The sequence below is a fragment of the Notolabrus celidotus genome, chromosome 1, assembly GCF_009762535.1.
Source record: "Notolabrus celidotus isolate fNotCel1 chromosome 1, fNotCel1.pri, whole genome shotgun sequence".
Classification (NCBI taxonomy): domain Eukaryota; kingdom Metazoa; phylum Chordata; class Actinopteri; order Labriformes; family Labridae; genus Notolabrus; species Notolabrus celidotus.
In genome coordinates this window covers 12492839-12498054 of record NC_048272.1, presented here as the reverse complement: position 1 = coordinate 12498054, position 5216 = coordinate 12492839, and the positions used below count along the sequence as shown (strand labels likewise).

General features: G+C 40.1%; 1 long non-coding RNA gene across 2 annotated transcripts; it reads left to right on the top strand.

Moving 5' to 3' along the window:
• The first annotated feature begins 2110 nt into the window (after nucleotides 1–2110).
• On the top strand, nucleotides 2111–4646 carry LOC117819524. 2 transcript variants are annotated; one of them, XR_004632562.1, is made up of 3 exons: nucleotides 2111–2346; nucleotides 4049–4106; nucleotides 4462–4646. It is a non-coding gene; the product is annotated as an uncharacterized LOC117819524 (long non-coding RNA). The 2 variants fall into 2 exon arrangements; XR_004632564.1 differs by having other exon boundaries at nucleotides 2111–2468.
• The last annotated feature ends 570 nt before the right edge of the window (nucleotides 4647–5216 follow it).

The following is a 5216-nucleotide window of genomic DNA, read 5'->3' as shown; positions in this document are numbered from 1 at the left end:
GTGTCAAACCTTCCAGGGAAAAGAGCAGCAATCCTTTAAGCTGATTATGGTGCACCATTAAACAAAATGAATCAGGAATTAAACATTCTTGCCAAACAACTGAGAGGTATCCAGAATGGGAAGGCTGGCGTTATTATCTGTTTTTAATGGGCTTATTCCAGAATAATGGATTTAGACACACAAAAGGGGGTTTCAGTCTTGGAGAGAGCTTCTGTTTGTAGTTGTTTCTTTCTTTCCATCATAAAAGAGACAGTTCATCTGTATGAGAGCTCTGCTTCAGGCAAATGTAATATAAAAAGTGTCATTTGAGCCAGTACATGATCATCTCCCATTATAACATCTTTTGTCACTTTCTTTCAGATCATCATAGACGGTTTTAGATCAGCCAGATTCATTTTAAGCCTCTTTAACAGCAGGAGAAAAATCTCACTGCCATTCTACATCATGTCACTACCTTACTATGCAGGTACATCATGGTTAGAAGCTCCTACATGCCCCCCCCCCCAGTGGATTATGTTGGTAGACCTGCAAACTCTAATCGGCCAGTGGCAGAGGTCCAGTACATAACTCCAGAAATCAGCTGAATGGCTGCTCTGTTCACCTGTGGTGAGTCAGATGGGGATTTTTCCAGTTATTCACATGGAAGCAGGCTGAAGAGATCAGACAGAGGAGCATACAGGGGATAGATGAGGGAGAGGATGGAGTGTTGTAAAAATTTAGAGATCAGAATAAGAGGCCAGACAGAAACGATTTGATCCGTCACATAGGCAAAAAAAACATAATCATACCAGGTATGGCTCTGTCTTACCATTGATTGAATTCTGTACTGCTTCTCCCTGGTCCAGTGGTAAAAAGTGACACTGAGAATATGGATAAATCACTGTGGTTGCATCTCCAATATAACACTGTTGGGGAAAAAACTCAGTCTGGCTGTGTTGGTCTTAATGCTTGCTTCCCTGGCTGCCTTCTTACTAAACAAAACCTCAAGCATGATCAATGACTGAAATTATTGCAGTTCAGAGCAGTAAGTGTCTAGGTGTCCATTGTTGATCTTTCCAAGACTGTAGAACAAACAACTCATTCCCATTAATAATATCTGTAATTTCCAAGAACAGTCTGTTACTTGAAGTATCAGGGTCCCTGCTTATGTCTGCTGCCCAACATACCCTGCAACTGACACTGCTGTCCATTCCTATGGTTGGACACAGGGCCACAGGGCCACAGGGCCACAACTCCATGCCCTGCTAGGCTCCAAGAAGAAGGACATTTATTTGGCATCAAGGAAATTCTGGTGAGCTGTTAGATGACTCAGAAGAGGAAAGCAAATCTTGGCTCTGGCTCTCCTAGGAGGAGACTTAGCGACTTTGACTGGGGATATTGTGGAGAGGTGGAAAGAACACTTTGAGGAACTCTTGGGCCTAATCAAAATATCCTCTGTAGAGTTGAGGTGCAAATATCCTGGGGAAATCTCCACTATATTCTTGGCAGAGGTTGCTGAGGTAGTCAAGAACATCTTCAATGGGTACCCCAAGATGCTGCAGGTTCAGATCATTGCTGAACTGTTTTGGCTCATATACCTCTTCAGTGTCTCATTTAGGTCTGGGACGATGCCTGCTGTGTTGCAAAAGGTGGTTCCCAATTCCAAAAGGGAGTATCAGAGGGTGTGCTTCAGCTACTTCTCAGCCTTCTCTCTGGGAAAGTTTATTCCAAGGTGATGGACGGCATTGCCAACCTCAGATGCAGGGAAAAAAGCTGATGCCATCTTGGCCATGGATCAGTGGACCCCAAAATATCAACTCTGCCTTTTTGCACATGATGTGGTGTATTGGTTTTTATTAATCAATGACCTCCACTAGGCTCTGGGTTGGTTTGCACTTAAGTTTTAAGCCACTTGGTTGAGAGTCTGGACCCCCAATTCTGAGGCTTTAGGGGAATGGTCCCTCCATGTGGGGAGTTAGCTACTGCCTCAAGTATATCTGGGTCCTGTTCACATGTTAGGGTAAAATGGATTGGCAAAATGGAATGAAGATAACAAGAAGAGAAGTGAAAGCAGTGATTATATATTATTGTTACAGAATGTCTGGGTGGGGTACTAACAAATATCCTCCTCATGTTTAGGTTTCAAACAGAGGGAAGCTGGAGAAACTTGTGAAGTTTTTTAGGGTGCCAGTTGTGACAATTCCACCCCTCTCTTTGGAAACTTTCACCAAAGAAGGTTTATTGTGGGAGTAGAACGTCAAATCCCCTCTTTGGCAGCTCTGTTTCTTTGAGTGGGCCAGGATCTTGGATTGAAAAAGTCCCTCTGTTTATGATGTTTCCAAAGGTAAACTCAGCTCTGGAGCAGAGGTATTTTCTGACACTGCACAAACTCTGATGAAATGTGGCTCACCCTAGATGTTCTGTTTGCTCCTTCAAACAGATGAGTTCAGTACAGCAAATGTTTGACGAGGGCTTCAGGTCCTGGCAGGGTAATAAACCATCCTTGGCTGCAACTGTAGTGATGTTTGTGCACTGCATTTTTTTTTTTTAGTCTTGCATATTACATTTACTTGTCATAATAAATGGATGGATCACTCAAATTTCATTATCACTTCTTTATGATTTATTTCAGAAGCATAAAAATGTGATGTCCACATTTCTAGTCTACAATATTTAATGTGACAGCATAAATAATTTGTTGCTAGCATGTTTTTTGGCATAACCAGGCTAGCTAGTGCATTAGGCTAATATTAGTACCATGAATTGTTGCTTTCTATGGCTTACACACTTCAAGGTTAAAGTCCTCCAAGAGTGTCTTAAATAGATTTAATACTAATGTAGTTGATATTATGCTAAAACATTAAGGCTAGGACCTTCACTAGTTGATTTCCCAAGCTAATGACATGTAGATAAAGTTACAGCACTGTGTAGAGCTGGCTAGCCCTGTTATTGCTAATATGTTCAACCGCTAAATCATACAGTTGTTTTTTTTTACTCAAACATTTAGAATGTTTCATTTCAATATCTGAAGACAGGATTTGATTTATGCTTACCTGTTGGTGTTATCAAGATGTATGCAACATCAGTGCTTTTTTTTTTTAACTTAACCTGAATCCTACAAATGTCACCAACTAGCTAAGACATGTTAGCTTTAGATGCTAAGTCTGAATTGATGTTGGGGGGTAGGTTACTTGCTTGTGTTATTAAATAACTTGACATGCTAACATCAGCAGCTTAGTTCAAAGAAAATGAACACATTTCTATTTATTGCTTGTGATTTTGCTAGTTTTTTTGGGAGGCTAACGGGCCATGTCACAGTTGCTAAGCAATGACTGGACAAAGTTTAGTGAAATTGAAGTTTAATATTTCTCGTACTCTTTTTTTTTTTCAGCCTCATTCCCAATTTATTTTACACATAGTATCATGTTGTTATTCTGACTTAAAATTTTTAAGTGTTCAATCATTATAGATGTAGTTAAATAGTCTGAACAGGAATTTTACATTGATTATTGACATGCGTTTACCTTGCTTTACTTCGTGTAATGCCTATTTCAACACTGTAAAGTGCCCAACTCTTGAACAACTTCTTTATCAGCCCGGTAAGCCAAGCAATTACAAAATTACATCACTTAATTTTGTGGTCAGCTCAAAATTAAAACAGAGTTATTTATCTGACTGAATCTCAGACTGGCAGAGGGCAGACGGTTGTTATACCAATTAGAGTTTGGCTCTCTGTGTCCCAGTGTACTCTCCACGCCTGGACAATTACTTTATGCTGTCTAAACTGTGTTGGGTTTCATAACCACATATTAAAAGGAAGCACAGCCAAAAAAGTCTAAAAATAGATCTTGGATAAACAATCTCTAGTTACGTGTGAAGGTCGGCAATCAGTTATCCCATTTGAACTTTTAGTTTTTGGGAAAAGAGAGAAACTAAATGAGCAAGTTGAAGTAAAGGTTTATATACCTCCTTTAGTCTCAACCAAATGGGCTATCGAATTTTGATATAAACTTGTCCTTATAAGAACAACTTTTATACCTCCTGTACATTTCTCTGCTGCCCTCCACAGAGAACCCTCTATATGTTCCTGCTGGAGGAACCTTTTGGTGGAGGTACACAGTGCCCAGGTAGGTAAAAGTCTGGATTGTGAGGTGTTCAGCCCATACAGACAGTGCAGGCTTTTCAAGCAGCTGAGAACAGGCCTGTGTCAATACGGAGTAGGACAAGGTCCTGATTTATCCAAAGTTCTGACGCAGTAGATTTAGTCTGGAACCATACTTTTTCAATAGAGACTAACAGGCAACTGCTGCACAAGATTTCCTAAGGCGTTATATAGGAACAGAAGAGGGAGGGTTACAGCTAAGAGCCCAGGTATAATGAATAGTAAGGCTCTATGTTTCCCTCAGGGCTCTCCTTATGATAACTGCAGCATCAATCAGCCCAAAGTATGTGCAGCAATGACTCCCTGCTTTTATTTTCCAGCACTGAGGAGAGTGGCTTTGAAATGCTCCCAGAGGAAACGAAGAAGTAGAGATCCATACTTGTGCAATACGCTGTAATGAGTGACTCTTTGTGCTACGACCACAGCACAACAATACAACATTCATCCACAAATCTCTCCACACATTTGCTGGAACGATTAAATGAATTTGCTGGTGTAATCCAAAGGTTGTTTTCATTTCTTATCCTCTGGTTCTTCGCTTGTCAATCGAATTATCCGCCTGCCAAAGAATAACCCTGGGTTGGCTGTAGTTTGAGGAATAGAAATATTTATGAGAGATTAAATTAGAAGTACATTCCGTACATTACATTTTTACTTACTCTTTAGTGATTCAAACTATTGTGTGATTGGAGTCCAGTGTTTGGTGGCCCATCTGTTGGTTGTTTGAGAATGGTGTTGTTAAGATCATGTTTCCTGGCAAGCAACAACTTTTCAGCATGTGCAAGCTCCTACAGTCTCCACCCAACACAACAGCTTCTGGTCCTTTTCTCCAATAAAGCATTTCAGTTTTAGTAAACTTGTAAAATTTGATCTTTCATTGTAGGCAGGGATTTAAGCAAGCCAATGTACTCCGAAGTACCCAGTACCGCCAATCCTAAACCACTTTTTAACGCCTTCTATGATGGACATAGTTTTTAAATGCGTTTCAATAGAAAAATTGCTCACTGGTAATGTGTTAACATAGTAATTTATACTTAAATCCTCCTATATATAAAGCTTATCGTATAAAAAGTCT